This window comes from Podarcis bocagei, assembly GCF_964188305.1.
Source record: "Podarcis bocagei genome assembly, chromosome: Z".
NCBI lineage: Eukaryota > Metazoa > Chordata > Lepidosauria > Squamata > Lacertidae > Podarcis > Podarcis bocagei.
The window spans coordinates 4,255-19,296 of NC_138140.1; positions in this window are offsets into that span (position 1 = coordinate 4,255).

The following is a 15,042-nucleotide window of genomic DNA, read 5'->3' on the forward strand; positions in this document are numbered from 1 at the left end:
TTTTTAAGTGGTCTTATACGATAATTGTTAATATGTCTTATACTTTGTTCTCCTCTTACCTTCATGAGTTCTCTTCCATCTCCCCTTCTCCATTCATGCAAATTTTCATCCTCCACCTTTTTAGAGAACGAACACAGCAGAGCAGACCTGAGAAATATCATCAATATCATTCATTTACACAAGATTATAAAGAGGGGTCCACATCAAACCAAACATATATGTGTAGCCCTGATTCCAATGTAAAATATAATTATTTCCGAAAGGAGCCTCCCTCTCCTATATTGAAGAATTGAAAGAGAAAATTTTTTCACCATGTTTCTTCTGGTTTATACTTTCTGAATTCCTTTCCCAATAATCTTATAATGGAGCATTTAGCTGGAAGGCACCCCATGGTTAATCCAGTCCCACCCGCCACAAGGGAGGAATCTCTGATGGAACCACTAGGTTTCAATTAAATTTAAAAATATTAATAAAAAGTGGAGGAATTTGGATCAGGAGGAATTACCTTGTTACGGAAGCACCTCTTCAAGCAGTTTCCAATACATTAAGGGCAGACTGACGGGGAAGTAATTATTGATCTTTACTTTAATTTATTTATAGAGAAAGTAATTAGCATGATCACAGCCAATCACTCTGGTGTAGTCCTCCACCCCCCCCATATCCAATAGGCAATTATAAGATGCAGCTTTGGCTTAGGGCGGAAGATGCCTTTTCCCTCTTTTATGGGTTTTTTTTTAATATTAATAATATTTCAACATTACTTGATATCAAGGAAGTATTACTATTTCCCAGAAACCATCAGAATAATTTTGAGAAAACGACAAAACATGACACACCACAAACTTCCCCCACTCTTTCACAGTGACAATAATAAAATTTATGATATTAAGAATCTATTTCTCTTTTCCAGTCACCAAGAGTATTTTTATAAAGGGAAGAAAAGCAAATTTCCCTCACCCTTTTATAGGAACACGCATTACAATAGTAACAATTCTAAAACGAAGGATAATTTTCTTTTCTTTCCCTCACTCAGCCGAATAAAAAGTAATTCGACAAAACTTATTAAACTTCTGTATTTCCAAAGCCTTTTTCTGAAAACAATGATAATATTAATTGTAGTAAATAATAGTAACCGAAGTAATTTAAGAAGGAACTGTTATAACCCATAATCTTCTTTTCCCGCCGTCTCCCAGTAAAAGAATATCATAAAACCACCCAAACTCACGCGCTCCCTTGGATGAAATGGCGAAGGACCAGAGACGCAGAAGAGAAATGCGCGCCCAAGGCTTGGCCCTGCCCACAGCCCGACCTGGGATTGGCCACAAGGTCGACCTATCGCAGTCGAATGCCCTCAACCAACATGGCCGCGAAGGCGACGCTTCTTTCCTTATCTTTCCCCCTTCATCCCCGTCCTTTTTCCCTGTTCCAACATGGCTGCCCTAGGAAGCCCCTCTCTCAGCGCACGCGCCCAGCATTTGCATCACCAGTGAACTCCTTGGCGATAGGTCGGCCCTTGGGCCAATGCCAGGTCGGGCGGTGGGCGGGGCAACGCCTCGCGCGCGGTTTTTAGAGCGTTTTAAGCTTGGCCAGCACTTTCCCGCTCTTTCTCCTCTCAGCAGGTGTTTCTCAGCCGTTTCTCCTCAGCGCTTTCCCACGCCCTGGACGCCATGTAAGTTTTGGCGCGTTTTTATTACACAAAAGGATTATTAGCATTACTATTTAAATTATTTCTATTACTATTATTATTATGATATGGTGGGGGTGTGGATTTTGCAGATATGTTTGTTTCTTCCCTTTTTAATATTTAGTGTTGAGCAGCTGGGGATTGGGAATAAATGAGGATCGTCCACCATTTTTAAATTTATATCATTGTAATTACAATGGTTCTTCTGCTAAAAGGGTGAGGGAAGTTGGTAGTATATTTTGGTAAGTTCTTTTTATTTATAAAAAAAAAACCTACTCTGCTGGTGGCTTGAATATAGTAATAATCCAATTTAAAATTATTGTTAACTTAGTATTATTTTTAGTAATGAAACCCACCAAAGTGTTGCACTCTAATCCTTAACAGCGTAGTATTTTTATTTATTCGAATTGGTGGGATAAGCTACTCTAGAGGAAAGAGCTGTGATAATAATAATTCTAATTATTATTTATTTTCCATGTTCACTAAAAGATCAAATCTCCATTGTTTTCCCTCTCACGCTGTCTTAAATGTATGGAGAACTGAACCTGAACAATGTATGGTTCTGCTGAGCCACTGCTCTAACCAGATTTTTTTCAACCAGCTAATTTCTCCAGATCACAATTTCACCACTGCTTTTATTAATATTATTATTAATAGTTTTAGTATTAGTATTACTTCTATTAATAAGAAATAAACCCTTGTGTTTCCATTGCGGATGCCAGCCTTACAGCGGCATGAACTGAAACACCCTTGGGGTCCCTTCCTGCTAAATGCACCATATTAATATTAATAAAAATAAGAAGAAAAAAAAATAGTATTCGTTGCAAATGGCTTTTGAAGGGAAAAGCACATTTCTTAAATTTTGTTGTCTGCTGGCTCCTTTACCCCTTTCCACCAGGTTTTTTTCTTCCATTCCAATATGTGCTGGACATATTATATGCTTGCATTGATGTGGACCCTTTTTTCCCTTCTTTTTGAAGTAATAGACATTTTTGATATTTCTTAGGTCCGCTCAGCTTAATTCCTATCCTGAAATTCTGGAGGAGGAAAGTACGCGTGACGAAGGGAGAAGAGGAGGTTGAGGAAAAGTCCGCTGCACACCTGAAGGGAAGGTAAAGGTGGAAAAATAGAAATATGCATAAAACACATAAGAACATTCTCTAACCACCCCAGTCCCCATATATCCCACCGACACCCCAATCACCACAGTAAAGCACTTTAAAATTACTGTGAAATAATTTTATTTATTTGATTGAGGAAGGACAGCAACTCCTGGCTTCCCCCATATTGATGAGCTTTGTCTCCTTTTCCTTTTCTTTTTTGGTTTTCTGAAGTTGGCATTGCAATGTGTGGAAATCTTAAGTTCTTCTGATGAACCATCGCTTTAACCTGATTCCAAAGTTATATCTCCATAGCACGCACATTTCCTTCTCAAAGAAGGTAGGGGAAATGCCTGTGCGTCTTATGGGGCAAAGGCAGCAGGACCTGAGACGAGAGGAGGGAAGGAAGGGGATCCATGCAGTGGATTCCCTCCTCCATGGCTCCATGGGAAGCTGCAAAGCGGGAGGGAAGCAATATCAGTTACTGGCATGTAAAACTATGAAAATGGGCTTACAGAGATAGAATTTCTGACAATGCTCAACCGCGTAGCCACTCAAATGTGGATGCCAAACAATTTTACTAAGTGGGTAACCCTGAAGCCTGTCTCTTTCTCTAAAAGGCGCCTGATGGGCGTTTGCACTGCCTCGACTTTTTTTCTCTGCCTCAAGCATTTTTAGTCCTGTCTAACCCTAGACTATTGCAGTTGCTCTGACCATTTCTCCAGCTCATTCTTGATGCAGTCTGCAGAGGTCTACTGTATGTCCCACTTCCTCTTGCATTTGTAATTTTCTCAAGAGGTCGTTTTTTTTTTTTCCACGGAGGTCTATTCCAGTAATGTTCACATGGGGTCAGTGTTTCTTTTCAAATCAAGTTCCCTTCCAGTAATGGCCACACACACTAGGACCCTTTCTTTCTACTAATGAGGTCTATTCCAGTGATGGCCACATGAGAGCGCTGTTCATTTTTCTATTGAGGTGCATTCCAGTAATGGCCACACGGTGGCACTGTTTACTTTCCTATCGATGTCTAATGCACAAATGTCAACACTGTGTCACTGTATATTTTCCTATTGAGGTCTATTCCAAAAATGGCTGCATGAGGGCACTGTTGATTTTCGTTTAGTGGTGTATTCCAGTAGTGGCCGCAGACACGAGGTCGCATTTTGTTTTCCTATCGAGGTCTATTCCACAAATTGCCACACAAGGGCACTGTTTATTTTCAAATAGAGGTCTGTTCCAGTATTGTCCACACACACATGGACACAGTTTGTTTTTCTATTGAGGACAATTCCGCCAATGTCCACAGGAGGTCACTGTTTATTTACCTACATATGTCTATTCTGGTATTGGCCGCACAAGGGCACTTTTTATTTTCCTTTCGAGGTCTATTCCAGTAATGGCCACGCAGTGCCACTGTTTATTTTCCCACTGAGTTGTATTCCAGGAATGGCCACATGGGGTCAGTGTTTGTTTTTCTATTGAGGTATGTTCAAGTATTAGCCAAACACACTCTAAGTCACTATTTATTTGCCGATCGAGGTCAATTCAAGTAATGTCCACACAGGATCATTGTTTATTTTCCTATTGAGGTGTATTCGAATAATGTTCACACACACACTATGTCACTGTTTGTTTTCCTATAGAGATGTATTCCAGTACTGGCCACACACACAGAGGTCAGTGTTTGTTTTCCTATTGAGATCTATTTCATTATATTCCACACGAGGTCAGTGCTTATTATCCAATGGAGGTGTATTCCATTAATTGCCGCACGGTGTCACTGTTTATTTTCCAATTGATGTCTATTGCGGAATTGGCCACAGGAGGTCGATGTTCACTTTCCTATTGAGGTATATTTTGTTAATGGGCACACGAGTGCGCTGTTTATTTCCCTATATATGTCTTTTCCACTAATGGCCTCACGAGGGTACAGTTTATTTTCCTATTGAGTTGAGGTCTATTTCGGTAATGTCCACATGAGGTAACTGTTTGTCTTCCTATAGTGGTCTAGTCCGATAATGGCTGCACGCGGTCAGGTCATTTCTTTTTCCTATTGAGGTCAATACCAGAAATGGCTGCACGAGGGCACTCTTTGTTTTCCTATTGAGGTCAATTCCATTAATTGCCGCACAATGTCGCAGTTTATTTTAAAAATTGATGTCTAGTACAGTATGGGCCACACACGGGGTCACTGTTTGTTTTCCTATGGTGGTCTATTCCAGTATTGGCCACATGGGGTCAGTGTTTGTTTTCCAATTGATGCCTATTCGATTAATGTCCACACGAGGGCACTACTTCTTGTTTTCCTATTAAGGTCTATTCCAGTAATGGCCGCAGGAGGGCACTTTTTATTTTTCTATATATGTCTATTCCAGCTAATGGCCACACAATGTCAGTGTTTATTTTCCAATTACATTTTAATTCAGTAATGGCCACACACGGGGGGTCAATGTTTGATTTCCTACTGAGGTGTATTCCAGTAATGTCCACACAGGATCATTGTTTATTTTCCTATTGAGGTGTATTCAAATAATGGCCGCACACACGGGGGTCACCGTTTGATTTCCTATCGAGGTGTATTCCAGTAATGTCCACACGGGGTTAGTGTTTATTTTCCTATTGAAGTCTCTCTATTCCAGTAATTCCCATACGGGGTCACTGCTTATTTTCCTATTGAGGTTTAATGAAAACACACACGAGTTCGCTGTTTATTTTGCTAATGAGGTCTATTCAAGTAATTTACACATGAGATCGCTCTTTATTTTCCTATTGTTGTCTATTCCAGTAATGGCCACACAAGGGCACTGTATACTTTCCTATATATGTCTATTACAGAAATGGGCGGACAAGGGTACTGTTTACTGTCCTATTGAGGTCTATTCCAGTATTGGCAACACACACGGGGTCACTATTTATTTCCCTATTGATGTCTAGTATAATATTGGCCACACACAGGAGGTTGCTGTTTGTTTTCCTATTGAGGTCTATTGCAGTAATGTCCACACACATGAGGTCACTATTTCTTTTCCTATTTATGTCTATTAGATTATTAGCCACACACAGGAGGTCCACAGGCACTGTTTTATTTCCTATTGAGGTCTATTATATTATTAGTCACTCACATGAGGTCGCTGTTTATTTTCCTATTGATGTATATTCCAGTATTGGCCACACGGGGACACTGTTTGATTTCCTATTGAGGTGTATTCAAATAATGGCCACGCACACACGAGGTGACTGTTTGTTTTCCTATTGAGGTCTACTCCAGTAATGTCCACACGACGGGAAGGTTTTTTTTCCTATTGAGGTGTATGCAAATGCTGGCCACAAACACGAGATCCGAAGTTTTTTTCCTATCGAGTTGAGGTCCATTCCAGTAATGGCCACAGGAGGTCGCTGTTCACTTTCCTATAGAGGTCTATTCCACTGATGGCCACACGGGGTGACTATTTATTTTCCTCTTTAGGTCTATTCCAGCAATGTCCACACGAGTTTGCTGTATATTTTCATATTGAGTTGTATTCCAGTAATGACCACATGATGGCACTGTTTGTTTTCATATCGTGGTCAATTCCAGTATTGGCCACACTGGCCCACAGTCTATTATGCTATTGATGTCTATTCCAGTATTGGGCACACGAGGTCACTGTGTGTTCTCCTATTGTGGTCTATTCCACTGATGGCCGCATGAGGTCAGGTCAGTGTTTATTCTGCTATTGAGGTCTATTCCAGAAATGGCCCCATAAGGGCACTGTTCGTTTTCCTATAGAGGTCTGTTCCACTGATGGCCACACGGGGTGACTGTTTACTTTCCTATTGAGGTCTATGCCACTGATGGCCTCACGCGGTCGCTTTTTTTTTTTGAATTTTTTTCCTATTGAGGTCTATTCCTGTAATGGCCACAGGAGGGCACTGTTTATTTTCCTATTAAGGTGTATTCCAGTAATGGGCACACGGGGTCACTGTCTGTTTTCCTAATGTGGTCTATTACAGTATAGGCCACACGAGGTCACTGTGTGTTTTCCTATTGAAGTCTATCTATTCCAGTAATGACCGCACGAGATCGCTGTTTATTTCCCAATTGAGGTCTATTCTGACAATGGCCACACGAGGTCACTGTTTATATTCCTATTTAGGTCTATTCTGATAATGGGCACACAGGGTGTTTATTTCCCAATTGAGGTCTATTCCTGTTATGGCCACAGGAGGGCACTGTCTGTTTTCCTATTTAGGTCTATTCCAGAAAAGGCAACACGAGGTCACTGTTTATTTTCCTATTGAGGTCAATGTTTTGCGGAATTTGCCACACGAGGTCCCTTTTTTTTCCCCCAATTGTGGTCTATTCAGATAATGGCCACACGGGGCCACTGTTAGTTTTCCTATTGAAGTCTATCTATTCCAGAAATTGCCACACGAGATCACTGTCTATTCCAGGAATGTCCACACGGGGTCAGTGTTTATTTTCCTATTGCGGTCTATCTATTCCAGTAATGGCCACACAGGGTCACTGTTTATTCTCCTATATTAGTCAATTCCAGTAATGGCCACATGGGGTCAATGCTTATTCTCCTACTGAGGTCTATTCCAATAATGGCCACACGAGGTCACTGTTTATTTTCATATCAAAGTCTATTTCAGTAATGGCAGCACAAGGTCACTGTTTATTTTCCTATTGAAGTCTATCTATTCCAGTAATGGCCACACGAGGGCACTGTTTATTTTGCTTTTGAATTCTACTCAAGTACTGGCCACACGAGGTCGCTGTTTATTCTCCTATTGCATTATTTTCCATTAGTGGGAAGACGAGGTCACTGCTTATTTTCATTTCAATGTCTGTTCAAGAAATGGCCGCAGCCTTAACCGTATAGTATTTTTATTTATTTGTATTCGGTCAGGTAAAGCTCCACTTTGCCACAGAAACACCATACTAACTGGCAGTGATGATAATAATAATAATATTTAATTCATTACTTATATTTAAGAAAGTGCAGATCTCCATTGCTTTCCCCCTCAGCCTGCCCTTAATGTATTGCAAACTGCACATGAACAATGTATTGTGCAGATGAAGCACTGCTTGAGGCACTTGTTTTATAACCATGTAATTCCTCAATATCCCAATTCCTCCACTTTTTATTCAATGCTGTTTCCTTGTGGTTCCTTCGCAGATTCCTGCCTTGCAGCAGGTGGGACTGGATGACCCTTGGGGTACCTTCCAGCTAGATACACCATTATATGATTATTGGGAAAGGGATTCAGAAAGAAGAAAAGGTGAAAAGCACATTTCTTCCAGTTTGTTGTCTGCTGGCTCCTTTCCCACTTGATTTTTTCTTCCACAGCAATCTGGGCTGGACATATTCTATGTCCGCTTGGACCGGGACCCCTCTTTCCCTTCTTGTAAAAGTAATTGACCTTAATGATATTTCTTAGGTCTGAATTCCTGCTCTGAAAAAGAGGAGGAGGAGGAGGAGGAGGAGGAGGAGCAGGAAGTTTCGCCTGATGATGAGAGAAAAGGCGGTAGAGGAAAAGTCAGCTTCAGGCATAAAGGTAAAAGGGAAGAAAAAAAAATAGGAATTGTCATTTAACACTTAGAAACAGTTTAATACAAGCCCAGCCCTGATATAACACCGTCCCCCCGATCCAGCTCAGTACAGTACAGTACAAATAAAGGAAAGTATTGTTATTTATTTGACTGGGGTAGGGCAAAACCTTATTTCTTCACCCATGTTGGTGAGGTCTTCTTTTTATATTTTCTAAGTGTGACTTACAATTTCTTGAAATCTTAATTTCTTCAGATCAAACTTGTATTTGATTATTCCACCTATCGATTTATCCACATAAACCTAGCAGAGATAAATTTGCACCCCAAAGTTTTACACTTACACGTTACTATATATATATATATATATATATATATATATATATATATATATATGTATGTATATATACATGTATATATATATATGTGTGTGTGTGTGTGTGTGTGTGTGTGTGTGTGTGTATATATATATATATATATATATATATATATATATATATATATATATCGGATGTGGGTTGCGCAGTGGGTTTCAGCCTCAGCGCCTGGAACTTGACGATCGCATGGTGGGCGTTTTGAATCCCTGTGGCGGGGTGTGCTCCCGCCGCCCGGTCCCATCACCTTCCAACATAGCAGTTCAAAAGCACCCTCGGGTGCAAGTAGATAAGTAGGGACCGCTTATGAGTGGGAAGGTTAACAAAGCTCAGTATACTGCGCTGGCTCGCCAGATGGGACTTCAACACCCTAGATCCCCTGCTAACAGGAATAGCAGTCAGGGTTGATAGAAATTGTAGACAAAAGCATCTGGAGGTCTGCAGACTGGTGGTGCCTTGATAAAATGTCATAATATATAATTATAAAATAGCAACAGCAATAATAATAAAATTATGATATGATATATAGTAATATTAATAAAACATGGGGTCACGAAGAGTCGGACACAACTCAAAAAAATCCATGTCTATTCCAGTACTGGCCACATGAGGGCACTGTTTATGTCTATTCCAGTACTGGCCACATGAGGGCACTGTCTATTTTCCTATCTATGTCTACTCCAGTACTGGCCACATGAGGGCACTGTTTATTTTCCTATCTATGTCTACCCCAATCTCCTTTTCCTTCCTCCCCCACAACAAACACTCTGTGAGGTGAGTGGGGCTGAGAGACTACAGAGAAGTGTGACTGGCCCAAGGTCACCCAGCAGCTGCAGGTGGAGGAGTGGGGAATCGAACACAGTTCACCAGATTACAAATCCACCCCTCTTAACCACTACACCTCACTGACTCTCTATTGCTTTACTTGATACACGATCGATGTACTTATTCTTGGTGCAATATACATCATACTATTGTTGTGTTGATAAAAGGAGGTAAAGCTCATTTGTATGCTTCACAAACCAAATGTGATAAATTTAAATTTTGAAAGGTGAAATTCTTTTTAGAGCCATATTTAAATTACTGCGTGTAAATAACTAGCACCTAGAAGCTAGGAAGAACTCTATACCAGCAGTGGCCACACGAGGGCAGTTTATTTTTCTCCCAATCTCTTTTCCAGTAATAGCCACACGGGGTCACTGTATACTTACCTATCGATGTCAATATCACTGGAAAACACACAAATGGCAGGGAGTGTTCTGGATTTTATGGATCAAAATCACACAGGATCCTCCATCCGAATGCAGCCCTGTTTAGGGAAGCTTTAAATGTTTTAAAAGTTACTGAATTTTAGGGTTTAGTTGGAATCCGGACAGAGTGGCTTGGGAAACCCAGCCAGATGGGCGGGATATAAATAGTAGCTTATTATTATTAGTCAACATGGGGTTAGTACCTTCTGCAACTTTGTTCTGAGATATACCTGTGGACAAATTTTACGATCCTGATAGCAGTCTCCTTTGTTGCATTGCCTGCATGTTCTTCTGTTGTTGCTTTAGGTGACCTCCTTATATGAGCTGAAATCGTGCTTATATACTGCAATATACATGTTTTGACCATATACTTACCTACTTCTTGCTGCTGCTAGTGGCCAAAATTCATACCTCCTTATTTTTTCCTTGCACAGATCACCTAATGGCAGCTTTTGATTACGATGCCTACAGAACAAGGACATCATCCAGAAATGTCTCCCACTGTCTCACTCAGCAGGTAGGCCATCATTCCCTCTTTCTCTTTGGGAATCTCCTGGGTGCTGGCCAGGGTGTGTTCCGTGGCCTGACTGTGTGAAATACGAGCACACAATAACTGGGGCCCCAAACTATGCTTGGAGGCGCAAAATCCAATTGTAGGAGGTGGTAGCAAATGTATTGGTGGGGAGGGTCTGCATAGAAAGAAAGCAACAGCTCCAAAAGATCAAGAAGACCCTTGACCGGAAGGAATCTCACTTCCTAAGACTCAAGGCCATCAAATGGAAAAAACTCAGTTCAAGCAGATAAAATATTCCTGATAAAATTTCATTCAACAGCAGTAGGAACTGAGTAGTTGGAGTTAGATTTGTGGCTGAACTCAAAGTGATGAAATTCATTTTTCTGATTCCATGTTGAAAGGAAATGCTCCCTTTGAAGGGAGAACTAGTTTGTGGTGGGAGAGAAGGTGGCTTAAAGCTTGGTTAGCTATTTGTCTTCTCAAAACCACAATTGGTGTAAATGTGAAGAATCCTGAAACGACTCATAATGTGAAATGTTGAGAAATTTGACTCAACCAGGAAGATTGGGGCCAGACCATCAGCATATCCAGGGTCTTTGTTGGAGGGCAGGACTTTGGAAAGGGGGACAGAGCCTATTGAATTGATCAGATAGTTAAGGATTCCTAGTGCTGCCCCCCCCCTCTCCCACTTGGCTACATTAATGGGCCAGGTACAGGGGTGCCCCGCAAGACAAATGCCTCCCAAGACAGAAAACCCGCAAGACAAAAGGGTTTTCCATTTTGAAGGCGCTTTGCAAGAAAAATTTCCCTATGGGCTTACTTTGCAAATCCAAAACATCTTGCGAATCTCACCATTTCCTCCCCCCCCCCCCCGGGTTTCTTCCCCCTTTTTATAAGCCGCAAAGCCAATAACTGCCTTTTCCCAGCTTAGCCGCTAACCCTTTAATAGCCACTAAGCCACTAAATAGCTAATAACACTGATCCGCTTAGCCGCTAATGGGGTTGCTTTGCAAGACGGAAAAACCGGTAGACGGCGAGAATCGCGGAACATATTCTTTTTGTCTTGCAAGGCTCCAATGTACTAATTCTGGATCCATTGAGATAAAGTTCATTTGTATTCTTCAGAGCCCAAATGAAACAAATGAGATAAATTAAAAGTGGGAAAGGGGAAATAATTTTAGAGCCATATTCAAATTCCTGCATGGAAATAACTAGCACCTAGAAATTATCCTGAATTCTATTCCAGCACTGGCCACACGGGGTCACTGTTTACTTTCCTATTGGTGTTTATTCCAGTAATGGCCACAGGAGGGCACTGTTTACTTTAGTCTTGATTTCTATTACAGTAAAGCTTTTTATGCTTTAAAAGCTGTGTACGGGTGCTTAAAATAAATAACTCAACAAAGCAGCAGAGAGTAGCAATTGAGACAGGACCCCCCCATCAGCATTGATCGAATGATGTCTAGTGCAAATGGAAGGATACATAGATTTTAGGCTATCTTCTGTATATCTGCAGCATGTGGGTTTTTGTGCCTGTGGCCTTTGTTGCAGGGAGTAGGCCTCTGTGTGTGTGTGTGTGTGTGTGTGTGTGTGTGTGTGTGTGTGTGTGTGTGTGTGTGTGTGTTTGTTTGTTTTGTTATTGTTCTGTTCTGCTCTGCTCTGCTCTGGTTTTTTCAAAACAGCTGCCTCGATATAAGAATAACAGACAAAAGCTGTATTTTCTTCTATCTTTTCTTCCCAGATGAGCTGTTCTGCATCTGGCACTACTGGACTGCCCAAGACTGCCATTGGGGCGCACACAGAGCAGGTGAGGAACATCACCATCACTGTCTAGTTTTTAATTTATTTTTATATATATGTAGACAAATATCCAAGAAGCACAACTGACATACACTTCTCTTGACAACTGTCTTCTTTCTTATATATATAATGACCTTTATTATTTATTTAGTTTTAGTTACATACATTATATACACATCATATATCACACTTTACATTTACACTTGGTCTTGTGAGCTGACTGCCCTCCTTCCTTCTTCCAGCTTCTTTATTTGCCCTCATTTCTTTCTGCACTTTATTTGTCACGATAAGCCTGTCCCAACTTCCACTATCTTTTCCTCAATGATTTTTCCTTTACCTTTCTCCATATTTCTCTAATCTCTGCCAACATTTTTGCATAATCTCCCTCCCCTTCAATCTCAACTTTGGATGTCCTTCTCTCCCCTGGTGTTTTTGTTTCAACACACATACACACACACACACACACACACACACACACACATATATATTCAGTACATATATACACACACATACACAGTACTCACACATATATACAGCACGTACATACATACATACACACACACAGTACATACACACACATGTGTGCACACATACACACACAGTACACACGCACAAACACACATACAGAATAAATACACACATACATACACACACATATATACAATTCATATATTCAAACACACATATACAATACACACATATATATATGCACTTTCATGCATGCATGCATACATACATACATACATATACAGTACACACACATATACAGTACACACACAAACATATATACACACATACATACATACATACATACACACACACACACACACACACACACACACACACAGATAAACAGACGCACATGGGATACACAGTACATACATACACACACATACACACACGGTACACATATATACACACAGTACACACACACACACACACATATACATATACACACGCGCGCGCACACACACACACACACACACACATATATATATATATATATATATATATATGTATATATGTATATATGTATATATGTATATATGTATATATGTATATATGTATATATATATGTATATAAATGTCAGAGCTGCCAGAGGTCCCACCCAGCTCACAAAGGACCAACTGAAGTTCAGTTTCGCTTCCACAGGCATGGCATGCAGCTCTACGTCTGGAACTCTGGACCACCAAAGCTCCATCAGGATCAGCTTAGCATCAGCAAGACAACCACAAACCAACAGACAAGCAGAGAGTGTCAACGCCATCAGGCAGCAGTACCTGCGATGCTACAAGAACCAACAGCCCTCAACCTGGGTGGACTACTCAACGCTAGCCAAGTTTGCCTGCAACAACATGAACAAGTTTGCCTACAACAACACTACCCCCAAGACAAGTTCCACGCACTCCTCCCCCACAGACTGACACTGGCAGATTATTTCGAGGACTGTCTTTTCACACCCACACTTTCAGCCAGCACATTGCAGGGGTTCTCGCCAGCTGGGGAAACAGCACCAGAAACAAGCTCCCCAGAGGAATCACTCTCAGGGTTTGGCACAGAGCACTCTGATTGGTGGGGCAATCAACTGGAGGTGGGATGGAGCAGGGAAGTGCTGAGGGGACCCTTACACACAGCATCACCTGAGGTAACAAGGGGGAGGGATAGACATGTGGGGGGGGAGGATCTTGGGTTCAAGCACAAATACAGAGAGATGAAAGCAGAGGAGATCAGCACCGACGAGCCCATTACAGGCTGGCCAGATCCAGCTGGCCAGCTGCACACACACCAGGTAGGAATAATGGGATCTCGATCTCTCTCTCTCGATCTCTCTCTCTCTCTCTCTCTCTCTCTCTCTCTCTCTCTCTCTCACACACACACACACACACACACACACACACACACACACACACACACACACACCAGAACACGCAACCAAAGAGGGGGGTCAGGGGTCTTCAAGGGGGGGGGGGATGTCAGGGGCTCAGGGACAGCAGCACAGGGGAGAGAGGAAATAGAGAGTGAAGGAGAAGAATCTGAGGGTGGCATAGGGGGTCCCAGGAGGTGCCAATGGTCAGGGCAAGGGGGGTCCCAGGGGGGGGGGACACACCAGAATCAGGGGGCCATAGGGGACTCCCCAAGCAGTGGGAGATCAAGACCAGCTTCCCCACCAGAGCATGGGGGGGGGAAGAGTCCCATGTGTTAGAGCCGGTGGAGTAGCATGGGGGGGTGCAAGGGGGGGCCAGCCGCACTGGGTGTGACATCTAGGGGGCGCTCACTGCCTCCAGAGTCACATATCTCATGGAACTGGTGAGCTGTGTGCACATCCAGGCTGAAGGCATCCGGCAGGCAGTGGCTCTCAGTGCTCACTGTGGCCCCTGCACATCAGAGCCACATAGGATGTGCCAGGCAGCCCCTCTTCACAGCTCCACCTCTGCTGTAGCCGCTGCCAGGCCATGTTGCATTTTCCTCACGTCTCTGCCCCCCTCCTCCTCAGGGGGAAGCAGCATCATTTGGGCAGCAGTGCCAGTGGCAACTCACCTCAGATCACCTGACACAGCAGGTTGGGGGTTGGGTGGGCCCAAGTTGCTTGCCGTGCCCCAGGTGCTGACAACTCTCACTATGCTGCTGGTCAAGGCCAGTGTCTCCAGCAGGGGGAGAAGATGATTCAGGACTGACCACACCTCTATCAGAGACTGGGGGAATGGAGGGGAGGTTGAGTCCAGCTAGCCCCCACCCCCCAAAGGAGGAAGCAGTGACAGGAGCAGTGTAAGGGTCAGGAAGGT